The following is a 26,045-nucleotide window of genomic DNA, read 5'->3' as shown; positions in this document are numbered from 1 at the left end:
ATTCCCAACAGGCTATAATGCTGTGCTTTCTTTACACATAGCAAGTACTCAGTAAGTATTTATTAAATAAGCAATATCACAAGCAAAACTCCAGAACAAAGAAATATGAAAAGTGGCAAGGACATGCAGGAGGAAGCACCAGCCACTAGAGATTAAGTACAAGTCATACTAAAACATGTTATTATTACTTTCATTTAAAAAAGCTAATATAAAATTATTATAGAGAATAAAGGAGACAATATATGTGAAACACACAGTGATAGATAGCAAGTGGTCTATAAACAATAGTTTGGGGTTTCAAAAATAATATGCATACCTATTTCCATGATATATATTTGTATATGACATATGTTATATATCATATAAATAAACACATCCATATGCACACACATACATCAAAGAATGCCAGGGACACAATTTTTCTGGACTTCAGAAAAACTCCTCTTGATCTTAAGGATAAAACAGAAATACACTGGCAACTGGATGGTCCGGTAACTCAGGACAGCTGGGACCAAACGGTGCTGCAAAATGGATCAATATCAACTAGGAAGAAGTGCTCTGGAACTCCCTAGAAGTTTGGCCACTTCTCATCGGTTCTAGATCCTCTCACGGTTGTTTTTATCAATAATTAGGGGAAGACACACTTACCTAAATTGCCTATGGCAAACTAAATGGGAGGAATAATTAATATACTAGAGAGAATCAGGAAGAAAGGGCTCCACAAACTGGAACCAGAGGTTAATATAGCAAGATGACATTTAAAAAAAAAAAAAGATACTATTTTACTCAAGTTTAGAAAAAAAACTACACTAACAACAGGATGAAGATGGTAGAAGTGAAGGAGACTTGAGAAATGGTTCAATATGAGTCACCTGATGAGTCAATGTGATTTTTAGTTTCACTGACTAAAATACAGAGCCCAGATCAAATGAGGTCCATGTCTTTACTCTGCTCCATTCCCATTAGAACAATAGCACGTTCAGGGGAACACACTGTATTTGCAGACCCAGGGGTAAATGGAGTCTTAATAACATCTCAGGCAAGTATACTGAAGGAAAAAAAGGAAATCAAGTCTATGGAGCCCCTTAAGCTGAGAAATAAGCTACATGTCCATCTGGTTCATGAGGCTCTCAAGTCCTCCTGCAGAACACGAAGATACCACTTTTATCCCTATGGAATCATCTCAGGGGACTGGTGGCTAGATGAGGTAAAGAAAGCTCCTGAGAAAAAGAGCCAGCTGAGCCCTGCCTGATCAGCCCTTTGTCCTTACTGCTATTCACACTGGAACCTCCCATTTGGGGCTCTGACCACCCAAGCTTTAGTAAGGACACAGAGAAGCTCAGGAATCTCAACAATTCTTAACACATCATCTCCCTGAACTATGGTTCATCATGATCAGAATTACAAAGTGATATTTTTAACTATTAGAGTGAATTCTTGGGATCTTTAGCCTTCTATACTAAGTCGTCATCTGATAGCTGTTGGTGAGCAAGGACTCGGGTTTGACTATTCTAACGGAAACATTAGACAGCAGGAATGCAGCATTTCAGCTCCATCAGGCATTGCTGGGATATATACATACCAGCTTATCTCCCATAATGGAAAACTACGATGCTTCTTCTAGGTACCTAAGAAGAATCAGTAAGACAGAAGAGCAGCAGTCCCTCAAAACCCAGTTCTTATCCTAGGAACATGGAAGGAGGCCCTGGTCTGCAGATGAGTGTCACACTAAATAAACTGCAACATCCTATAGTACAAGATGCCATTTTTTTAAACCATTCTCTCTCTTTTCCCCAAGGATAAGAACCTAAGAGTTTCTAGAACGATTAGCTCCTTAACAATACATGCACTAGGAGGGGTGCCTGGGTGGCTCAGTCGGTTAAGCCTCCAACTCTTGATTTTGGCTCAGGTCATGATCTCGGGGTCCTGAGACTGAGCCCTATGTCAGGCTCCACACTCAGTGGGGAGTCTGCTTCTCTCTCCTCTCCCTCTGGCTCTCCCCCCACTCATGCTCTCTCTTTCTTAAATAAATAAATAAATCTTGGGGCGCCTGGGTGGTTCAGTCGTTAAGCATCTGCCTTCAGCTCAGGTCATGATCCCAGGGTCCTGGGATCTAGCCCCACATCAGGCTCCCTGCTCAGCCAGGAGTCTGCTTCTCCCTCTCCCACTCCCCCTGCTTGTGTTCCCTACTAGCTGTCTCTCTCTCTGTCAAATAAATAAATAAAATCTTTTAAAAGAAAATAAAAATAAAATAAATAAATCTAAAAAGAAAACAATACATGCACTAGGTGTATCCCATTTTTATGTAAAATAGAGGGAGTTGCCTTTTGTGTACAAAGAGGTGCTTTCAAACATTCATTCACTTAGAGATCAATATAGAGGAATCTATGCAATAGGGGGAAAAAATTAAGCCCCAGGTTGCAAGGAAGGGAAGATAGATAAGATGATGAGGGGAAAACAGAGGAATGTGAAGGGAGAGAAGAGAGCAATTTAACATCCTTGAAGGACAGAAATAGAAGGATGCTTGTTTGGAAGTCTGAGAACAGCATATTTGGGGGAATTCCTGAGCATTACTCCCAAGGATGTCAAGGAACATATTAGAGTACCACTTAGCCTTTTGAAGGAAAGAAAGATTTCAGAAAGCCTATTATTTCCTCAGTGTCAGGGTTCCTTTCCCTGGGTTAACACAATTGCCTAAAGCCCCCGTAACTGGTTGGCTAACGCTGCTAAATGACTGGGAGGCGAGGGGGCAGAGTACAAGAAACAAAGGGTTAAGGACCACTGTCCCCAGCACAGCAGATGCCAGCAGAAGGCTTCCTTCTCCTAAGCTGTGGGACTCCAGAGGCTGTACCTCAGAGATGCCGGCTCTCCTGAAACCTGAGCAGGCAAAGGAAGTCAATCATTAGAGAGTCCTCAAGGTGATGAAAGACTGAAGCCACTCATGCGAATGCAGAACAGCTGAGGTGCGTGGGACACACCTCTTCCAAGGAAAAGGCCTCCAGGAGCTGAGAAGAGGAAGTCTACTTGGGGAAAATTCACCAAGATGAGGCCTGACTCTATGTCCTCCCAAGAGAATAACCACTGCTTATTAAATTCTTGTTTTTTCTTTTCAGACTCAGGGTGTGTCCAGACACAGCCGGCAGAAGCACAGCCAGCAGCCAATCACAGAGGGCCACAAAACGAGAGAGAGCTGCCAGAGTGTGACAAACAAACATGAAGACTCTACTTGGGAGCTGCAGGTTCGCAAAATGCTTCTGAGGACACCAAAGGTGACCCTCATCTCTACTTCTCTTTTTTCAACCATGACCTCTCTCCCTGCTCTCCCCTGATGTATGGGCAATGAGAATGGACGTAAGGAAGGAGGATCAGGAGCCATTTTTTTTTTTTAAGATTTTTTTTTTTATTTATTTATTTGAAAGAGAGAGAGAGAACAAGGAGGGAGGAGGGGCAGAGGGAGAGGGAGAAGCAGGATCCCCGCTGAGCAGGGAGCTGGATGCAGGGCTCCATCCCAGGACCCTGGGATCAGGACCCAAGCCGAAGGCAGCCACTTAACCAACTGAGCCACCCAGGCATCCCCAGATCAGGAGCTACTTTAACAGAAAACAAGAACGTGAAGGAAGCCTGAGTGAAGGTAAGGAAAGGTCCAGATTCTGGCTCTGATCACTGGGCGCCAGTCACCACATCAGGGATACAGACAAAGCAGGATGTTCCACAGTGATTCCACTGCATCAGGATATTCCACGGCTTTGCTATAGTCATGTCTGAGTTCAACAAAGAGGTAAAGTCACTCCAACACAGGAAGTTGTTTACACAACAAGACGGACAAGAATGGAAAGGACAGGGATGGAGGATGGGGTGATGGACAAGAAAAGCAGTAAAGGAGAAATAAAAGAGGAAAAGAAGGAGAGAGAAAGAGGGGAATGGAGGAAACTGTGTGTGTGTGTGTGTGTGTGTGTGTCTTGTTGGAGGAGAAGGGGAGAGAGGAAGTGGATAATGCAAACAGAGCCATAAATATAACTCTGCAAATATTGAGTTCTTGGCTGCTGATTATCACTGCCCACAGTCTACGAACAGCAGAGTTGTGTCCTCCTCAGTAGTTAGGTTCTGTGGTCAGCACATAAGGTGAAAATCACGTGGAGTCAAATTACTCTCAAAATTCCCTTAGAAAAGTACCACACTGGAAACCAGCCCATCTCCCAGCAAACCCAATTCAGTACTTTTCATATACATTTTTGTGCACTCTTAAGAATCTCAGAACTAAAAGGACCCAAGGAATCCATCTTCCTTGTCTAGTAATTCTCAAAAAAAAAAAAAAAAAACCTCTTAGTAAAATCACTCATCTGGTCTGAATGTTTCTGAGTAAGCTTCATTTTGCTCAGAGATGAGTAATCACCTAATGTCACCCAACTAGACAGGACTCTTCCCTGATCCCACATCCTTCCTCCATGTACTCTTCTCTTCAAATTCCCCTAGGGGATAGAGGGCTGAGACTGGAAGCCCAGTTCTACCACTAAATAGCTGTGTGAGTTGGGAATAGCACCTTCCCCTTTCTTGGTTCTAATCTCCATCTGGAAAATTAAGCCAGACTAGATGAGACGTAAGAGCCCACACAATTCTGAGATACTTACTGAATGAAAAAGTGCTTTGAAAAGTGTAAAGCATTTTATAAACATCCACTCTGACAGGGCAGACATTCTGACATCTTCTGCCTTTCCCTCAACTTCATCCTTCACATCCCATGTCTAGGTCCTACTTGTTCTACTTCTAAATATTCTCTAGGACTTACCCCCTTCATCTCTATTCCTGTTGCTGATGTCCCATATTCTTTAGTAGGTCTCCTTACTGCTAGTCTCTGTCCTCTCCAAAACTACCCTACTTTCTTCTACAAGAGTGATTGATTTCCACAAAATCCCACCTCCACTGCCTCACTTCCATCTCCGATGCACCAAGGAAGAAGCTCCAGGGTTCAAATTCCCAGCTCTGCGCTGCCAGACCTCCCACTTCCAAGGCAGATCATCACAGTGACCCTGACCATGCCACATTCTATGTTCTTGCTCTTCTCCACCTCCAGAACACTTCCTACCTCTCCTTTGCTTATATAAAGTCAATCTAACTTTCAAAGACCAGAAAAGATTCTGCCTACTCCAAGAAAGCTTTCCTATAGTTTTAAGACACAACTTCCTCATTCCTGAACTATAAATATATTCAGTTAGTAACCAAACACAGCTAAGATCTTTGATCCTCTAATTGTTTAACAAATTTTGTCTCTCCCTGAGATTATAGGTTCCTTCAGGCAGCAAACAAGCTTGATACAATATCTGCATCACAATGCTGGTTACCGCTGGAAAAAAAAAGTACTAAATAAAGGCTGAGAGGCAAGATCTTGGTTTTCTCTCCTGCCCTTGACCATTCACAGGAAATGTTGGGGGGCACAGGAGGGTAAAGGAAAGGGATGGAATCAATACTCTTCCCAACTCCTGAAGTACCTTCTCCCCTTTTCCTTCCTGCTCTCACCCACTCTGGGGCAGAAAGGCCCCCCTCTCTATCATCACAGGTTCAAATCCACCTCTTCTCTAAGGATGAGCCTGCGCGCATCAGGGCAATGTGCACAGTGGTATTTAGCTCCAGTCTTTTTTTCTTTTTTTAAGATTTTATTTATTTATTTGACAGAGAGAGACACAGTGAGAGAGAGAACACAAGCAGGGGGAGTGGGAGAGGGAGAAGCAGGCCTCCCGCGGAGCAGGGAGCCCGATGCGGGGCTCGATCCCAGGACCCTGGGATCACAATCTGAGCCGAAGGCAGACACCTAAAGAGGCAGGGCACCCGTGAAAAGGTTCTGTAAGCTGCCGGGGCACAGACACCGGCACGAGCTGTGCCAGCGACACTGGCAGCTACAAACGTGCTCCTTCTCATCCTCAAGGAGCCAGCAAACTGGGAGGTGAGGCTTGGCTGGCCGCCCACCTCTCAGACCCAGTGCCTCTGCCCAGAACACTCTAGGCCAGGACCCCTGACAGACAAGAACCACACAGGTATAATACAGATGCAGAGTGGGGAGGGCTATTGTGGGACCAGCTCTATTCCCAAAGGAAGGCATTCATGGCCATCATACGCAAGGTATTCAGCAATGCAAGCAAAACCGAGCGTGTCCAAACCCACCTCCCCACGACTACTGGCCTCCAGCTACTCTGGAACCCCAGCTCTGCAAAAATTCCCAGCTTCCGTGTTCCCCACAGCCAGCTTCCCCCATTCCCTCTCCAGATTTACTGCCCTTTCCATCAGAAGTGTTCACCCCCGCCCTCCACTTCCAGCCATCTCACACACACACACACACACACACACACACAGCTCCTTGGGTAGTATCTGGGCCAGGAGCCTCTCTCTCAGGCTCATCTCCTGCCCAGCATGTTCATTCTTTTTTTAACAGGTGAAGGTGGCACCTACCTTTAAGGACGAGGAGATGCCAACGCGAACCATTCGGCGTCAACATACCCTGACTGGGAAGACAGCCAGCTACACGGCAACCAGAATACAGATTCTCTCACCTGCCTCTAAGCTCCTTCCTCACAAAAGGCATCTGTTGCACCCATCTCCAGTGCCACAGCAAGATCACAGGAAACTGAGCACCAATCTCCCTCCTCTCTCCCTCTCTTACAGAGTGGCAAGGAGACAGGGAAGCAAGTTGGAAAAAGTTTTAAGAAGAATCAGTACCAGGGGCGCCTGGGTGGCTCAGTTGGTTAAGCGACTGCCTTCGGCTCAGGTCATGATCCTGGAGTCCCGGGATCGAGTCCCACATGGGGCTCCCTGCTCAGCGGGGGGTCTGCCTCTCCCTCTGATCCTCTTCCCTCTCGTGCTCTCTGTCTCTCGTTCTCTCTCTCTCAAATAAATAAATAAATAAATAATCTTAAAAAAAAAAAAAAAAGAAGAATCAGTACCATACCACATCCCATGAAAAGCGAGCTCCTGCTTCCAGGATGGCAAGAAAGGGCAATTCTCCCTTCAAACTCCTGGCTATCTCCAGTGACTGGCCTCCGTGGAACTGCCTTAATATTCTGCATCACAGAGGCCTGAAGCAACTGCGCCCCGCAGAGCCCTGGAGGCTGAGAGTTGGGCAGAAAGGAATGCAGACAGCTTCCCAGAAGTGCCCTGCTAAGAAGGAAACCAAGAGCTTACCACAGCTTCCTGGGCCCAGAAGAGGATGATCCAGGCTCTCAGGACTCTAGCAGCTCAGAGACCTTGAAGGTCCTCATATCCTAAAGCCCAAAAAAAGAGAAAAGTACAGCAGTGGGAAGACACCCAGATAGAACAAGCCTGGGCTGGCCCCAGACGGCTTCTAGTAAGCAGTGGCTACATTCGAATGTGAGCAAGTCTTAGAAACAAACCCTAAGCTACGCACAGCCCCAGAGAAGCCCAGGGCAGGCCTGGGGTGGGGATGTCTGAACCTCTTAGTGTAAGATTTTGCTGATGGCTTTATCACCTGCTTTCCATGCAGAGGCTTCATTTTTTCCCACGTTCTTAGGGGAGGAGGGTGGAACCAGACCGGGGGTACCCAACATCTGACAGGAAAGTAAAGCTGGTAAGCAGATGGGCTTCACAGGCTCCAATGGCTCCCAGCTCTATTCCCTACTCTCTCTGTCATGCTTCAGAAGTCATAAAACTTTTTCCATTCCTACTGTGAGGTGCAGGCTTCCCAAGAAGCCCCACCGCAGTTCCCAGAAGCCCACATCCGAGGCAAGGCTAAGCAAAGAGGAAGATCTTTCTCACAGAAGTGCTTTTTCCAATTGTCACCTATTATGGCTTTGTGAGGTTCTCTCCCAGGATAAGCTAGGGGAAGGAGGAGAACACAGAAAGGAAATTAGAAATGCCTTCCTGTTGTATACCAAGTGTCCACATTAAGAGTATCAAAAGAAAATAATCTTAATTTAAAAACTAGTTAAATCATAAAAGGGTTTCCCTTCCAAGAAAAGGACAATTCCTAATACAGATTCTAAAAAAGGCAGATAATGCTTCCCCATCTCATATCCAACCCTCAGTTTGGAAACCCTCATCAGTTGTTAGCATTAACACAAAATGCACAGAGACACAGAAACACACATGCATATTCATTCCTCAAAGCTTTGTGCCCACAGCCAAGGCTGCAAGACCGCTTCCAATTTCAGGTCCCAGCGGGGACAGGAGGGGGCAAGAATGAGACGAAGGCTTTTCCCAAGCAAAGGCTTTGGCCGCCAACAGGACTGGGGGTGGCATGAGACGCCCCCACGTGCGTGCGGGAAGGCGGCTGAGCACCTGGAATCTCCCCTTCCTCCACAGCACCAGTAAACTAGCTGATGTCATCTCTCTGGTAGCCACATGTCCGCCTCCCAGTCCCTGGGATTTTGCCTATGCTCACCTCAAAATTGCACAATAAGTGTCTGTAGCTGGTTAGTTCAGTTACTCAGCCTGGTACAAACGAAGGAAAGGTGAAAGGTTTGCTACTTAGAAGAACCATTAGTTTCACCCTGCCCTGAGGCTACACATTTTATTCTCAAACCATGATCATAATGCATGCTGCTGTTTCAAAGAGAGGAGACCTAAGATGAGCTCAAACCAGCCCTGAGCACCAGAGAATGGACAAAGAAAGAGGAAATCAGCTATGGAGGAACTTCTCTGGAATTAACTGATGCACACTCTCCCCAGGCAAAAACACATGGATAAGCTTTCCCACTCTGACAGGAAATTCTCAGTCACTTGGAACCTAGTGGAGCTTGGAATTTTATTCAAAAAATTGTTCCATTTTCCCAGTGTTCATTCCACGAGGAGATGCTGCAGTTTACACAAGAGCACAGGGACGTCTTCAGTTTTCATAAATTGGCAGCAGATTTCTCCCACTGGAAATGTACACAGCCTCAAACTAAAAGCTTTCCATTTAAGACCTGATACAGCATCACAACAAGAATGTATTATTTCCCACTCAAAAATAGGAGGGGATAATTCAATTAACTCCACCAAACAACATGTTTAAAGAATGTGGTCCTGTCATAATTAGATCATGATTTTCAAAGTGGGGGTACTTCTTCAGTCCTTAAGCTAAAGTATTTCCTGAAGTGACACACAGTGGGAAGAAAAAGAGCTTAGGCCAAGGCAGACATGGCACACTCCAGCACCTCTAGCTACCTCCTAGAGACTCAGATAAAAGGCAGGACCATGACCACACCTTCCTGATCTAGCTCCAGGCCCGCCTTGGCAGCACCTCTCTTCCTCTCCATATGACAGGAATACAGGTAGTCCCTTCCAAGGCAGCGGTACCAGCAGGGGCCAAAGGGTGAAGACTATGATCACTCCTTTATCAGTCAGCCATGTTTATGAGCTGAAGACCTTTTCCCAAAGAAAGAATATTAGACATGGTAGTTGGATGCCCAGATAAGCTCATTACTGAATAATATGGCCAAAAAACTGTTGATATATAATAAACCTACAAAAAATACCTGTGTAAATACTAGGAGTAAAACAAAACATAAGAGAAATAAAATTAAATAATTTTTACATATCCAAAATTGTGATCCTAGAAGAAAGACAGATTAATTACAAGATGGGTATTTTTAGGGATTTCAAAAGTCATTCACAAGGACAAGACGTGTAGCACTGATTTTTTTTTTTGCATTTTATTTTTTTATTATGTTATGTTAATCACCATACATTACATCATTAGTTTTTGATGTAGTGTTCCATGATTCATTGTTTGCGTATAACACCCAGTGCTCCATTCAGAATGTGCCCTCTTTAATACCCATCACCAGGCTAACCTATCCTCCCACCCCCCCTCCCCTCTAGAACCCTCAGTTTGTTTTTCAGAGTCCATCATCTCTCATGGTTCGTCTCCCCCCTCCGATTTCCCCCCCTTCATTCTTCCCCTCCTGCAATCTTCTTCTTCTTTTTTTTTTTTAATATATAATGTATTATTTGTTTCAGAGGTACAGGTCTGTGATTCAACAGTCTTACACAATTCACAGCGCTCACCATAGCACATACCCTCCCCAATGTCTATCACCCAGCCACCCCATCCCTCCCACCCCCACCACTCCAGCAACCCTCAGTTTGTTTCCTGAGATTAAGAATTCCTCATATCAGTGAGGTCATATGATACATGTCTTTCTCTGATTGACTTATTTCGCTCAGCACAGCACCCTCCAGTCCAGTTCCATCCACGTCGTTGCAAATGGCAAGATTTCATTCCTTTTGATGGGTGTAGCACTGATTTTTCACACCATCTAATTTCATTCCCAAACATCTGACTTTCCTTTGCGAAGTGCTCTGACGTCACGCTTCTCAGCTATGATTAGGGCTAGGTTTTCCTCCACACTCAAAGAGGCAAAGGGACAAGGAGGGTACTTCCTGAGATAACGAAGCAAAATAGGTAGGAGAGAAAGAGGATGGAAGAAGAGGGTTAAAGAGGATATGAGTGGGGTTTAAAAAAACACCTACCTGAGGGTGACAGTATGAGCTATGATTGGTGAGAGACACAGAACCAGAGGGCTCATGAGGATCCAGAATTGGGGTGGCAGGGAAGACACAACAGGCATCACCTAACAGCTACCAGGTGGGCCATCTGCCTTGGACAACTTGGTTTAAGATCAAATGGGATGGGGGAAAGTACCAAATAGCCAGCCATGGGCTCACAACCCTTATCAAGGCCGAAGCCAAACCATTATTTTGCCTAGATGATGTTGACATTCACAATGAACACGTCTACAAAGCCTACAGGAAATGCTTACTGCCTGTTCCCTTGGAGCTGGATGATTTGGAGTATCTAGCTATCTAAAGATTACAGGAACTATCCCAGAGTTCTAGGTCACCTAGCTCTAACAGTCCCAGTAAAGTAGAAGATGCCCTCATTCGAGATGTAGGGTCAAGACGGAGTCAAAGCTTACAGAATACAAAAAAATATGGGATGGCCACTCTGGTGTATGTCACAAGGACTTAGAGATAAAGAACTACAGAATAGCAAAGAAAGTCCAGTTGAAAGTATACAGAGTCAATTAAGTAACTCTACTCCCAGAACTATTCCACTCAGTTCTATGTTTCAGCAACCCAAGAGCCTCCCAGGGTTGGGCACAGTAATAGTGCATACAGAAACTTATCACTAACCCTGCAGAGACAAGTATCCTCCGTACTCACTGAGAAAAGTTTCTGCTGATTATGTCTGATAAAGGATCACAGGACAGCAAAAGACTCTGGAGACTGTCTTTGTCCAACTCATTCTGCACTGAAGAAACCAATGCAAACCTTTAAATGTAAAGTAAAAGTATAAACTAGGCAAGATCTGATAAAATCCCAGAATTATTTCAGAAGGGGACACATAGGGATAAGGGAAAAAATGGAAGTTCTGCCTATCTGAGTATGTGTACATGGGGGCTGTGGTTTACATGGGAAGATGTTAAACTACTTTGTTTCTCCTTCAAACACCTGCCTTTCATGAACACAAAGACGGCATCTCTCAGTTCTTTTGTCTACTTTTATTTCCTAGTTCCTGGTGATAGGCTCCCCCAGATTCCCCCCTTCCTGCTGCAATCACCTTTAGGGCACAAGAACTGGAACAAAGCCATGCACAGAAGGAGTGATCAACAAATGCAGAAGTTGGACATGTTAGGAAATATTTAAGGTTTCTGGAAACTACAACTTCCAAGGACCATTATCCACATGATGAGGAAATCAAAGCCAGGTGAGGATCTGGGCTGAGTTTCAAATACTCCTGGGGTTATAAAGGAGGTAGAAGGTGGGAGGTGGAATTCTGGAACTGAACCCAGAGAAGGCCAAGCCTCCCACATCCCAAGAGTGAGAGCAAACAGGTGTAGACCCAGAGCAAGCCTGGGGAGGGACAAGGCTTAACTTCTCCTGAAGTCAACCTGGTCAAGAAATTGCCACCATTTTGTTATCACATTTTAGACTTTTTCAAAGTGATTATATACATTAATTTTATCTGTATTTGAATGCGTATTTCCTTCTGGTTCCACTAATGATACTCATAGTAATGGTTCTCTACCTCCAGCCTGTCTACTCTCTCCTTGATCTCCCAGACTTACTCGCCGGGTTCCCATCTCATGTCCACCGATTTCCTGTCTTCTTTATCATAAGGTCCCTTTTGACAAAAGAAAATTGAGACATCGAAATGTGCCTTGCACAATATCACACCACAAATTAGTAGTGCAGCAGGGACTAGAATCCAATTCTCCGAACTCTGGTCCAGCACTCTTTCCCCTGACCACAATACCTCTGCTTTAGGAGGAGCATCTGCCCTAGAGCACCAAGAACAAGAATCAAAACAGTTTATCTGCATGGCTTCTTAAGCAAAACAACATAGCCAGAATGTTTGGCAGAGACTAACTAAATATTTCCTTTGTGATCTATGCCGGAGGGGAAGACTGTGGGAGTGAGGTAGGCGCAGTACACAGGGAAACTGAAGGAAAGACCACTGCAAGGCCAGCAGATGGGTGGCACAAAAGGAAAACCCAATCTTAAACTGAAGACAAGCTAGGGGCAAGGGTATCAGATTAAAAAAAAAAAAAATGTTGAGATTTTAAAAATAGGATCCTAGGGCGCCTGGGTGGTTCAGTTGGTTAGGCGACTGCCTTCGGCTCAGGTCATGATCCTGGAGTCCCGGGATCGAGTCCCGCATGGGGCTCCCTGCTCTGCAGGGAGTCTGCTTCTCCCTCTGACCCTCCCCCCTCTCATGTGCTCTCTCTCATTCTCTCTCTCTCAAATAAATAAATAAAATCTTTAAAAAATAAAAAATAAATAAATAAATAAATAAATAAATAAAAATAGGATCCTAGATCTAAATGTGAATGTAAATAGGCTGTCATCTAACAACTGACCAAACAGAAGTCAGAAGAAAATACACGACAGTACCAAGCAATGTAGACAGGAATCTACGGGTGTGAGATGGGGACCGGGAACTCAAGGAGACGGAGACAGGCTAGAGGAAAAGAACCACTAGCACAGAGCATCATTAGTAGAACTAGAAGGGAACTCAAGGGACCCAAACAAGGTTCTCCAAAAGGAGAACAAGACCTAAGATCAATCTGAAGGAAGACATGAAGTCACTGTACAGAACAAGGTCCACTGATTTAAAAAATAATCCTACCTGAATTACCCAAGAGAGAAAGCCTCCCAAAGTCTGAAAGCTATGAACAGAATGAAAAAGTTATTACCACCAAGTAAAATTCACTTGAGCTTTCCAAGGACTTCTTAAGAAAGAAAACACTTCAATGGGCAGATAAGATCCCTCAATTATGTCAGAAGCTCTGAAATCAGGATGGTTCAAATGAACACGAAGAAAAGGGGAGCTAGCACAAAGGAACACAGAGGTCTGAGGCAGGCCTTCTACCACTGCCCCTCTTGTACCCACTGTGAGCCACCGTCCAGCACACAATGGAGTCAGCTTCAGAGGGGGCATAGCTGTGTCTATGCTCTGGTTGGACAGGCTGACATTGAGAGCAAGGTGGAGGTAGCCTCACTGGCAAAGTCAGCCACTGGTGGCCATGCTCCCCATAGGGCCCACCTCTCCTCTCACATGCCACAACACAGACTGGGGGAAAGGGAAAGAATGAACCTGGAGCTCTTAACCTCAAAGAGTTTACATTTTACTGGAGCAGCCAAGACATTCCAAATAACAAGGAAATCCTGCATCCATACAACAAGAACCAATAAGCAGTCTGGCCTCTGGGCTTGGAAGACAACCCTTTCTTCGGGGAGAGTACTGACAACTAAGGCAGTGACAGGCAAATGAAAAAAATCTGATTAAGTCAAAGAACAGAGCAAAAGAAAATTGAGGAGACAGATTAATTGCTTCCTGGTTGTGAACCGATCTACTCACTAGGCCAAGCCTAGGACACAAGGAGTTAAGCCAAGGACAGTATTTTAATAACGAGGATGGAGGGTGGGGTGGGAAGGGGGGCAGCTCTTCTCCAGGTGGAAAAATTGAGAAGGCAGACAAAAGGAAGGAGTGACCTCCATGGAAGCAGGGAAATCCCCCATCCAAGGCCTCATTTGTAATCAAGGCAGAAAGGACCAAACTAATGTAAACAGGCCGGGGAAGCTAATGTGCCCTTCTCCAGAGAGGCCAAGGCACACACTTCCCCCAGCATGGCCCTGGAAACACAGAAGGTAGGTGTTCCCTCATACAAGAGAGGCAGGCTAGGAGAGGTGGGGAATTCCCAGGCTGCTTTTAGGCTTTTTTTCTATTCCCAGGCCCTTAGCATTCACAAAAACTCCAGGGCATGGAGACCGTGTAAAGGTGAAGCTAAGACTACACTGCCTGGAGGAAAATGCAGTTTGCCCCAAGTTCCCACATGAGAGACTCAGAAGAAAACAACCAGGCAGACCAGCAGGACCACCCCCAAATCTGAGCACCTAGGCCACAGTCCTGTGAGCTTCCCACACCCCTCCTTAGCACCAATGCAATAAACAGCTGCCCTGGAGAAAACAATGGGCCTTTGTCTATGCCTCTTGCCTTTAGATTATCTTGGAGAACCAAACAGGATAATTCCTTCAGAGGAATGGTTCCCTTAAATACTGGTCCAGGACATGGTTTTACCATCTACAGCATCCCTCTCAAATAAATTCCTACCTGTTCCATACTGGGCAGTGAGGGGCCCGTGCAGCCCTCACCCAGACTCTACATGGGAATCAGGGGCAGACAGGTCCTTGCAGCCAGCCCTCTGCCCGTGGCCTTCACCGGTCAGACCCCAGAGCTACCACTGTGCTTCCTTCTTAGCCTGGCCACAGAACTGAAAGCTAAGAACTGTTCTTACTCCCCTTCTCTCCATTCACCAGAATATTCCATATTGAGTGAATTACACTGACTACTGATACTGTTTTCATCAACATACCTGTTGAATGGACTATCAGCAGTAACTGATTTTTAAAAAAAAAGGTAGGGGCACCTGGGTGGCTCAGTCGTTAAGCTTCTGCCTTAGGCTCGGGTCATGGTCCCAGGGTCCTGGGATCGAGCCCCGCATCGGGCTCCCTGCTCCGCGGGAAGCCTGCTTTTCCCTCTCCCATGCCCCCTGCTTGTATTCCCTCTCTCACTGTGTCTCTCTCTGTCAAATAAATAAATAAAATCTTACATAAATATATAAATAAATAAATAAAATTAAATTTAAAAAAAAGGTATGAAACAACTGGACAGTCAAGCTTCTCCTAATGCTGTATATCAAATAAAACTTCCAAAACCGACGAACACATCAATAAATTTTATGTTGTAATTTTTCTTAATTCAAAATATTTTAAATCTAGCCTAATTTTGTATAAGATGAGTATAAGGTGCTTTCTTGGGAAGGGCTGCCCTTTTATCCTATTTTTTGTTTGTTTGTTTGTTTTTAATTTATTTATTATTCTGGTTTTCAAATGCCTTTTCTTATACAATGTGAAGATAATAGGTTTGAGGGTTTTGTTTGTTTATTTCTAGTCTCTTTCCCTGAGAAAAAATTTTAAACCTGGGAATACCATGTTGGTCTCAAAAAACAAACAAACAAACAAAAACTGAGTTTTGTAAAATTCCATATCCTTAGATAGTCTTCTCACATTTTCCTTCACAGGGCTTACTAGCAGCAAATGAATTCAGGAGCCACCTCCTCTAAGCCACCACCAAGGACTAGACGCCACAACACAAAATCCCTTTCCATGAAATAGACAATCTGAAGAACTAGTGTTTCCCCTCAATTCCTCTCTCCTAGCCAGCATTACTCCTCTCCCCAAATGCCTCCAACTAAAGCATTCTCAGTTTTTCAGAACAGTTAGCTGGATACCATGAGCTCCCTAATTCAATCCAGAATATTGCTCATTTTCCATGATTTCAGCACAAGGAAGCATGACAGTGTAGTGGAAAGGGTTTTGGAATCAAATAAACCTGGGTTCAAATTCTGGATCTTGGGCAAGTTACTTGATTTCTTCAAGTCCTGACTTCCTCCTGTTTGAGACAATTAGTGAGATTTATGAAAGTGTTAAGTAGTGAATGGCACAGAATAGGTCTCCTGAACTGACTCAGTACTTCTCTGACAGCATTTCTCTCCTATTGCCCCCCACACCCCCAAAAGCAAGGCCTTACTGGTTATATCCCCTAGCTGTCCTCAACTCCTTTCCAGGCTCTCCTAGGAAAGGCCCAGGACATCTACTAAATAGTATAAATCTTCCATTTCTCCTTCTCAAGAGCCTGGAAGAATGAATTATTAGCTAGCTTGGGGTTCTCTAAGGGCAAGGCTTTCAGCGTCATCCTGGAAAATATTAAAACGTGGAAAAACCACCCATCTCACCACCTCATGTTTCTGTGTGGTATCAAATCAACACTTTGATGATTTCCTTTTGGAGTTCATTCAATCTGCTCTACCCAAACACTGATTCAGGGCTCTACCACTTTGTGGAACAAATATTCTAAAAAGGCAAAAAGTGTAATCAATGTTTTAGGGACTATACACAGTCTTATTTTACAGCACTCCTATTTGGGTCCCAATAATGGGGAGACTCTCTATTAACGAAAGCAAAAGAATTCCCAGTACCAGATGGGCCAGAAGTATGACCTTATGTGCTACCTTTTCTAGGACCAGAGAAATTTTATACAGTCAAATTCTTTATAATAAGGGTGATTTAGTTAAATATATATGTTACATTTGATTTAATTTGCAGAAGTTTGTAAAAGTTTTTCACATAAACAAATTCACAAACCGGAGGGGGGGGGAATCTTTTATTGGCCCAAGGATCTCAAATTTGCGGTCCAAAAATGTAGTCACCCTTTTTAATAACAAGCTGAAGGCCTCAATCAAACATGCAGCCAGTGAGTGGAAAGAAGCCTTGGACTCTAGCACTAATCTCAGCCTGCCCATCACTACTGAGATACAAAACCTGTAAGAGGAATAGACCCTGGCTGGGCCTCTCTTTTCTTCCCTAGCAGAATATAAACAAGAATCTCTACAGTTCTAAGAATGTCTGGAAGACAACCAGTATGGGAAACAGTCACTAGGAAAAAGCACAATTAATGGATCACACTTGTTCTCACTACCTCCTGCCTGCACCCCCCCCTGCCCCCCTCCGCCCCATCGCCTCTGCTTTCCAGATCATCAAAGTGCACTGTCAGGCTGGCTGTAAATCACCATCCTGCTCATGCCACTCCTGTCATCTCCCGCAAGCTCTCCATGTTCTTTTATACCTCTAGGCCTTCTGCATACACTGTTCCCCCTTCCTTTCCACCTCTATTTTGCTAGCCAACTCCCATAGTCCCTCAAGCTTCAGCTCCAACAGCACCTTCTCTGGTTGCTTTCTCAAATCCTGGGGCATCCTTTCCATCTTTTCCTCTGGTTAATTACTTATATCATACTCTAGTATAAATGTTCGTCATATTGCCCTAAATGAATTTTACAAAACAAGTGTTCTTCCCATATGTTTAAATTAAAAATTATATTTTTGCATCACAAATAGTAGATTTGTGATGCTTTCTGGCATATTACAAATATTGACATTTTACAAATATTGACATTTTAAAATAAATCTACTATATTACTCTCTTTAAAAAAAGATTTTATTTATTTATTTGACAGAGAGAGAGCACAAGCAGGGAGAGCAGCAGACAGAGGGAGAGGGAGAAGCAGGCTTCCCGCTGAGCAGAGCACTGGACACGGGGCTCAATCCCAGGACCCTGGGATCATGACCTGAGCCGAAGGCAGATGCTTAACCCAGGCACCCCATACATATCTTTTTCAATTCTATGATTATAAACTCTTAATGTTCAAAAAATTTTTCTTTTGGATTGAGCTTTCCTTACCTTTATTACTATTATGCAATTGATCAAAACAATCATAGTACAAAACTGTATTAAATACAAACAGTAAAATTTTATTATAAATGCATTAATTTTTCCATTTTTAGTCTATTAGTTGCAAGGGCCAAGAAACTTTTTCACATAAATAACTAGATAGGAATGAAAGAAATTTTGTTATAGCAATATCAATCTTTGCACTCCTTCTGAGTTATATGCTAAAATTACACAGTGATCTATAATCAAAAACTATTTTTAATTCTCTACCAGCTCACAATTTTTTCAATTTTGTTGAAAGCAAAAGCTGGAACCGTCTCATTTTGGGAAAGGATTTGTTACTCATAGTCATTCATTTTCTTAAAAATATTTATAATTGTTCCTTTGCTTGCTATCCTGGGAGTTTTCAAACACCAGACACAGAAACGGCAAGAGTCAGAATGAATAACAGCAATAGCCAAGTGGGAGCAGAGTGACTGAGAAAGGGGACAGCATGAGCACCACTGCCTTCACTGACCTGGAGGCTGCAGCAGTCCGCAAGCTCTCCAGAAGCATGCCCAAGCCATGTGTCTCTCAGGCACAAGCCGTGTCTTAGTAGAGAGCTTTCTCCCATCATCGTAAGGCTCTTCCTTCAAGTTCATCTTAACAAAGATGAACTGGGAATTTAGAATGTCATTTCTCTTTTACAAAGTCATTTTCCAAAATGGGGGATTTGTAATTAAGTGATCATTAATTAAATTCACCTTCACAAAATAAAAAAATGCCTCAATTCCTATTGAGGCTGAAAGGGGATCTCAATATATTGAAAAGGATTTCTCACAAATCTCAGTAAATACAGTGCAAACAAAATAGTCTGAAACTATGAAAGACGAATCAACAAGTAAACTTAGAAAAATGAATAAACAGGAAAAAAAATAAGCAAAGAAAAAAAAACTTAGGGTAGGAAAGAAAAACAAAGCTAATCCCTGTAAGGGAATGCCTACCCCACAGTAAACACTCAATCAATCAATCAAATTTACAAAGCAGTTGGCACTGATTCTCATGGAGATGAAACAGACCATCATAATGACTACACACGTGCAGGTTGTAAAAACAGAAGGTCCATCCTAAAGCAATGAATAGGTATGAATGTAATAAAAACACAAGCTACTGAAAAAGCTAATCAAGAAAAAGATATAATATGCAGAAATGAATGAAAGAAAAAGAGAGATTCAAGAATATACAAGTTGAAAATAATGAGAAGGAATGCAGGTCAGAGAACCACCCTGCAAATAATAGAAGTCTGAACAAATGGTCTCAAATCTATAATTAAAAGTTTAATGGAAGCAAACTATCCAGAAAAGAAGATTTTGGTCCAAATTCAAAAGATTTATAGAATCCTGAACAAAATCAACAACCACAGATTAACACTATGACAGTCTCATATTTTTGAAATATAAAGAAAAGAAAAAACTCTGCATATAGAAAAGACCCAAATCTGAATTTCTTCCAATTTTGCAAAGGATACAATTATGGCCAAGAGATGCATATAAAAGTCTCAGAGAAAGTATTTTTTTAATCTCAAATTATTTAACAAGGTGAGATTTCTTGAGAAAATGAAAAAGAAATATCTATTAGGGTTTTGATCTTAAGAAATTTATCCATTGCATACCTCAGTCCAAAATATGGCTGAAGGAACAACTTTAAATGAGACAAGTGTTTAAGTTTAAAAAATACCAAATAGGGGGGCGTCTGGGTGGCTCAGTCGTTAAGCATCTACCTTCAGCTCAGGTCATGATCCCAGGGTCTTGGGCTTGAGCCCTGCATTGGCATTGGGCTCTCTGCTCAGCGGGAAGCCTGCTTCTCCCTCTCCCACTCTCCCTGCTTGTGTTCCCTTTCTCGCTGCCTCTCTCTCTGTCAAATAAATAAAATCTTTTTTAAAAATTTAAAATAAAATAAATAAATAAATAAAAATACCAAATGGGGCACCTGGGTGGCTCAGTTGGTTGAGCATTTGCCTTTGGCTCAGGTCATGATCCCAGGATCCTGGAATCTAGCCCAGCCTTGGGCTCCCTGCTCAACGGGGAGTCTGCTTCTCTCTCCCTCTACCCCTCCCCCTGCTTGTGCTCTCTCTCACGCTCTCTCTCTCAAATAAATAAAATCTTTAAAAAAATAAATTAAAAAATAAAAATAAGACCAAATAACCAAAATCAACAATTTCTTATTAAAAGAATAAATAAAATGTTAAATAGGGTAAAGAGCAATTGTCAAGAGTATACTATTAGTAAAAATATACCAATGTAAGAGGCAACAGAGAAGAAGGGGAGGAGCAGTATCAGAATATGAAGATAAATTAACAAGTAATTTACACAATGTCTTTAACACATAAGAAAAAGCATACCCACCAAAACAAAGTGTGGGTATTATGTGGATCCCAATTCAAAAATCCAACTTAAGCAAAAGACACCTTTGAGACAATTGAGGACATCTGAATACAACCTGGGTAACAGATGGTATTAAGGAATTATTGTTTACTTTTGTTAAATGTGTTATGAGTAGCTATATATTTTTAAAGTCCTTATCAGTTAGATATGCTTTCTGAAGTATTATTGGGTAAAATAACACAATCCAGAAATGAGGAGAGATAGATAAAAACAAAACTGGCAAAATGTTGATAATATTTGAAGCTGGATGAAGAATATATAGGAGTTCATTATACAGTTCTCAGACTTTTGTGCATATTTGAAAATTAAGGGGCACCTGGATGGCTCAGTCAGTTGAGCGGCTGGCTCTTGGTTTCTGCTCAGGTGTAGGATGTAGCCCTGTCAGGCTCTGTGCTCAGCAGGGAGTCAGCTTGAAGATTCTTTCCCTCTGCCCCCCCCCCACACACACTTGTGCGTGCACATGCGCTCACATGCTTGCTCTCTCTCTCTAAAATAAATGGGTAAATATTAAAAAAAAAAAGAAAAAGAAAATTAAAAGTTTTTCAAATGAGCATATTCAAATTAGCATATTTCAAATTAGCATGTTAGTTAGTCAAGTATCAGGCACTGCCTAGGTATCAGACACAAAGATAAAATGGCCTCAAGAAAGAAACACAGGAAAGCAAGAGTTTTTAACCTAAGGTTCACCCTGGCAAATATCCATGACGAAGTCACAGGTAGTGCTATTACTACTGTGGTTTATTGCCTATATTCATAATTGAAAGAATCATTAAATTTCAGTCTGGGATCAATGAAAATGATGATGTAACTTTTTCCTAACCAAGTTGCAGACCCTCTGAATTCTATCCATGAACCTCCAAGAGTTACATCATTCTGCAAATATTCATTAAATACCTACAAGGCAGCAGTCACTGCTAGGCACTGGGGATGCAAAGGGGGAGGAGAATACCATCTTTCAGCTACACAAATTAACCAGAACAGACAGCTCAGGGGAACAAAAGTCTAGAAACACACCTAAGTATATATATAAATTTAGCATATGATTAAAACTGGCAATTTCAAAGCAGTGGGAAAAGAATGGATTTCTTAACAAATGACATTAGGACACTGGGAAAAAATTAAGTTAGCAGAGTAGTTAAGGGCATGGGTTCTAGGGCTCAACTACCTGAACCCGAATCCTATCTCTGCCATTTTTACTAGCTGAGCAACCATACCTATATCACAGGTTTGTTGAAAGTATTAAATAAGTCAGTACAAATGAAGCATATGCCTGGCATATAATATGCACTCAAAAAATTAGCTATTATTAGTATTATTATTTAATAACAGAATAAGTTCCAGACTGAGTAAAGATTTAAATGCAAAAAATGACATCATAAAAGAGGTACAAGAATATATAATGGATATTTATCTAATCTTGTTGAGGGAAGACCTTTCTAAGAATGACACCACAGGTAAAGAAAATTATTTAAAAGACCAATAAATTTTACTATATTAAATTATTTAAAATGCTTATATGTGGAAAACAATAAAGTTAGAAGATAAACGATAAAGGGAGGGAAGTATAATATAAATATAAATTAAACGGCATTAAGCATATGAGAAAATATTCAACCTCAGTAGCAATCAAAGAAATGCAAACTAAAACAGCAATGCAAAACCATTATAATCTTATCAGATTTGCAAATACTATTTTCCTCCTTTTTAGTTTGGCAGAGACAGCTGGAAACAGGCACTCTCACCCTAGCAGAAGTGTACACATGTTAAAGACTTTTTGGAGAGTGATTTAACTTAGCATATCAAAAGCCCTTAAAAATGTTCATCTCTTTCATCTACCCATTTTACTTCTATAAATGTATCCTCCAAAAATAATCAGGGAAGGGAACTGCATTAAAATACAGACAAAATGTTTTTACAACAAAAAGTGGGGGGACCAAATGTAAATAACAGATTAAATAAATATTTTGTATTTTGTGAATGGATGTTTCTTTGTTTTACAGTGTTGGTATATATATTCTGGTGTACATATATATATGTAAACAACAGTCATATCTATATAGTGGGATTTGGGGTTATTTTTTTGTTTCTGTTTTCTAATTTTCCTGGAGAGAATATGAATTACTTGTGTAAAATTGGGGAGGAGGTGAATGCCCCATCCATGAGCTCTTGAAAATGATGAGTGGAGGAGAAGACATGTAAATAAGTAACTAACAATAATAATCATGCTTCCAGAGTACAGAGAAGGGCTTGATTCAGCCTGGAGCTGAGTTTTGAAGGATGAATTTGCCAGGGAATGAAGTAGAATATCAAGTACAAAAAAAATGAAAGGGAAAAAGAGCCTATTGTGTTAGTAAACGACACGCAATTTTGGCATGGCAGGAAGGGCGGCTGACTGTTAAGGATTTGAAGTAAAGGCCAGATGACAAACATTTCTGAATGTCAAATGAGTTTAGATTACCTTGTCAAAGAAGATTCAATAAAGAGCTCTTATGATTCATTTACACAAAGATCAAGAAAAGGCAAAACAAACGGAGATACAAGAATGGTCAGGGGTAGGTACAAACTTCTAGAAGGTAGGAAAAATAGGCACTAGGGACATAATGTATGACATGATGACCATGGCTAACATTGCTGTATGACATACAGGAAAGTTGCTCAGAGTTCTCATCATGAGGAGATAAAATGTTTCTCTCTTTTTGCCTTTTTTTTTGTATTGTATCTATATGAGATGATGGATGTTAGCTGAACCTATTGTGGTAATCATTTCACAGTATACGTAAATCAAAACATCATGTTGTACACCTTAATCTTATACAGTGATGTACAGCAATTATTTCTTTAAAAAACTGGAAAAAAAAGAATTCTATTTTAAGTAGTTGTAAAGATTTGAAAAAAAAAAAAGGCAATGACAAACGGTAATAGAAGAGTGGTTGGGGGTAGGAATGCAGATACTATCTTGGAAGAGACATAAAGCAACCATCCGGAGTGCTGGAAATATTCTTTATCTTGATCTGAGTGGGGGTTACATGGGTCAATACAAATGTTGAAATCCAGTAAGCTATATGATTAATATTTGTGCACTTTATGTTATTCTTCATAAAAAAGGAAAGAGTTTTTAGCAAGAAACTATGATAATAAAACCATTTTAGAACTATCACTCTGAAGAACAGGCTGGGAGACTGACAAGAACATCCAGGGGCAGGCCTTCTGAGACACTGAGGATGCATTCCAGGAAAAAGATGGTCAAATTTCTAACTGGGTTGGAGGCAAGACAGTGAGGAGGACTTTTGGGAAATGGAACTGACAAGACTTTGAGTACGATTACTGAGAAAAGAGGAGAAATCAGAGATAACTCTGATATCCTTAAAGGAGCTCATGAATACAGGAGAAGAAAGAGCAGCTTTACAGAGGTAAGTACTGAACAGGGAAAATTTGAGATGCCTGTGGATCATCCAGCTGTCCACTAGCAATGATTATACACACTAACTACATGCAAGGTCATCTAAGTACTTTACACGTATTAATTCATTTATCCTCACAAAGACTGTAGGAGGTAGGCACTATTACTAGCCCTTTTACAGATGAAGAAACTGAAGCATAGAGAGGTTAAGTGACTTGTCCAGGATCACATCTGATAAGTGGTAGAAAAAGGATTTGAACTCAGGACATCTGGCTCAAGAACTCATGCTCTCAGGGTAACCACTGAGATACAAGTGATGTACCTCTGCCATAAAGGAAAGAGTTGAAGCCCTGGAGATAGCTGAGATCACACAGGAAGAGCATATACAAAATCAGGAATAAAAAAACATGCTTCTCAGTGCTGTTGCAAGGGTTAAATGAGATGACATCTACAAACAAACCCCTTAGCAATACACAAGTAACAGAGTCAGCACTCAATTGAAGGAACCTATTAAGGATAATTCTTCAACAAAATAGTATCATACTAAAGAGCCTAGGTGAGATTAAAAGAAGTTTAAAGGACATAACAACCAGATACAGTGTGTAGTTATAGGTTCGATGTTGGTATGGAAAAAATGATAAAGATACTTAAGGGTCAATAGGGGAAATCTGAAATATGGTCTGGGCATTAGTTAAAATTAAAATGTCCTGACCTGGAAAAGTGGAGAAAATTGAAAATAAGATAGAATGAAAAATAGTATGTATGATCTTGCTTTATTCTAAAAACAGAATACAAATATGTACATATATATGCCCAGAGAAAGACTGATTAGAGGGTGCACTAAGATATTAACAGTGGTGATCTCTAGGTGATAGGGAGTGAATCTTTTAATTTTTTATAAGGTACTACAATGCACACATTACATTTTTAAAAGAATCAATTTAAAGTTGAAGAGAAAGATTATTTTATATTTTGTAACTTTCCATTAAGAGCTCAGACACGAATAAGTAAAGCAAATCTCAAACAAACAGTGGACAAGCTGGCTCCAGATGCCAAGCAAAGGAGGGGAACACAACCTCACTCCAGTTGGCAATGCAAAGGCTCAACCTAACACTCTTCTGTATCCATCTTCTTTTGCCTCTCTTTTGTTGAGCAGCTGCCTTTCCAAATGATGAGAAAATTTAGCACGATTGCCTCCCTCTCATTTGTGTCATTCACTGTAAGCAAACAAAACAACAAGCCCCTCCTGGCATCCCCACAGAGAGCCAATGAAGCAGGCAGAAGTGAAGAGCCTGAGAAATACTGAATACTGCATATCCTGTGTCCACTCCGTAGGCAAAGCAACTTTCAGAGGAAGGAGGAAAGTTCTCATGGAGAAGCCTTTTCTTTGGGATTACACAGACAGAAGAGATTCTCCTGGAAACATTTCAAACTTTATTAAAGGTTTCATCAGAGAAGTGCTGCCCTTAATGGAAGGAACTTTGCAAATTTAATGGCAAAGAAGTAATTTTCATTTCTCTTAAATTTAAAGATAGGGTTAGGGAACAGAGGCAAGGCAGACAGGGGAGAACCCAGGATGGGCAGAACAAGTGAAGAGGGATGCACCACTGCTGAAACACTCTCCTTGTGGCTAGGAATCCCAGGAAACTGCACAGCTGCCAGATCTACCTGGTAAATTCCAGCGGACCAGGTGAGGACCCTCACCCATCCTCGTTCATCTTCAAAACTGCCTCAGCATTCAGCATATTGCCTCTTACATAGTAAACAGTCAACAAATGAATGCAAGCATAAGTGTACAGTCTGAACTGAGGGTTTATGGACCGAGCTATATAATTTTGGGGGCTAAAATAACATGAAATAGAACCAAATGTTAATATCAATATCAATAACACTTGATGCAATATGATCAAAAGATTAAAACCCCAATACTTAGCACATTATGAGGTGTTTAACAGGTCCTGCTCAATAAGTATTTGTTGGATGTTAATGCTCCAGGATTTTTTGCAACCCAAACTCACAGATCCAATATGAGATATTATTTAAAGGTCTGTGTTCTCACTTGCACACTGACTTTTATAGTTTTTCCTTAGAGATGGAAAAAGATTCCTGAGGATGGAAAAAACTTTTAAAGTATCATACCCTGTGCCAATATGCTGGCCTGGTAAGGGTTGTATCAATCTATTCTCATCAGTTCCAGTTGAAAACTCATGTGGACTGCATGGGGCGCCTGGTGGCAGTTGGTTGAATGACCAACTTTTGGTTTCAGTTCAGGTCATGATCTCAGGGTTGTGGGATCAAACCCCGCTTTGGCTCTGAGCTCAGTGCACAATCTGCTTAGGATGCGCTCTCTCTCTCTCTGTCCCCCCAAATAAATAAATAAATCTTAAAAAAAAAAATAAACTTGGGGCGCCTGGGTGGCTCAGTCGGTTAAGCGTCTGCCTTC

General features: G+C 41.8%; 1 protein-coding gene and 1 long non-coding RNA gene across 7 annotated transcripts in view; both read right to left on the bottom strand.

Moving 5' to 3' along the window:
* Positions 1–26,045, bottom strand: part of DENND2B (DENN domain containing 2B) — a 147,333-nt gene that overhangs the window by 110,304 nt on the left and 10,984 nt on the right. The window lies entirely within an intron of this gene.
* Positions 25,083–26,045, bottom strand: part of LOC145716194 (uncharacterized) — a 2,936-nt gene continuing 1,973 nt past the window's right edge. The window contains exon 2 of the long non-coding RNA XR_014138696.1: positions 25,083–26,002. This is a non-coding gene — a long non-coding RNA (uncharacterized LOC145716194). The remainder of the gene's footprint in view (positions 26,003–26,045) is intronic.

Source organism: Leptonychotes weddellii, chromosome 11 (assembly GCF_054177405.1).
Source record: "Leptonychotes weddellii isolate Sample4059 chromosome 11, ASM5417740v2, whole genome shotgun sequence".
NCBI lineage: Eukaryota > Metazoa > Chordata > Mammalia > Carnivora > Phocidae > Leptonychotes > Leptonychotes weddellii.
The sequence above is the reverse complement of the archived record's forward strand: the minus strand, read 5'-3'. Positions and strand labels throughout refer to the sequence as shown.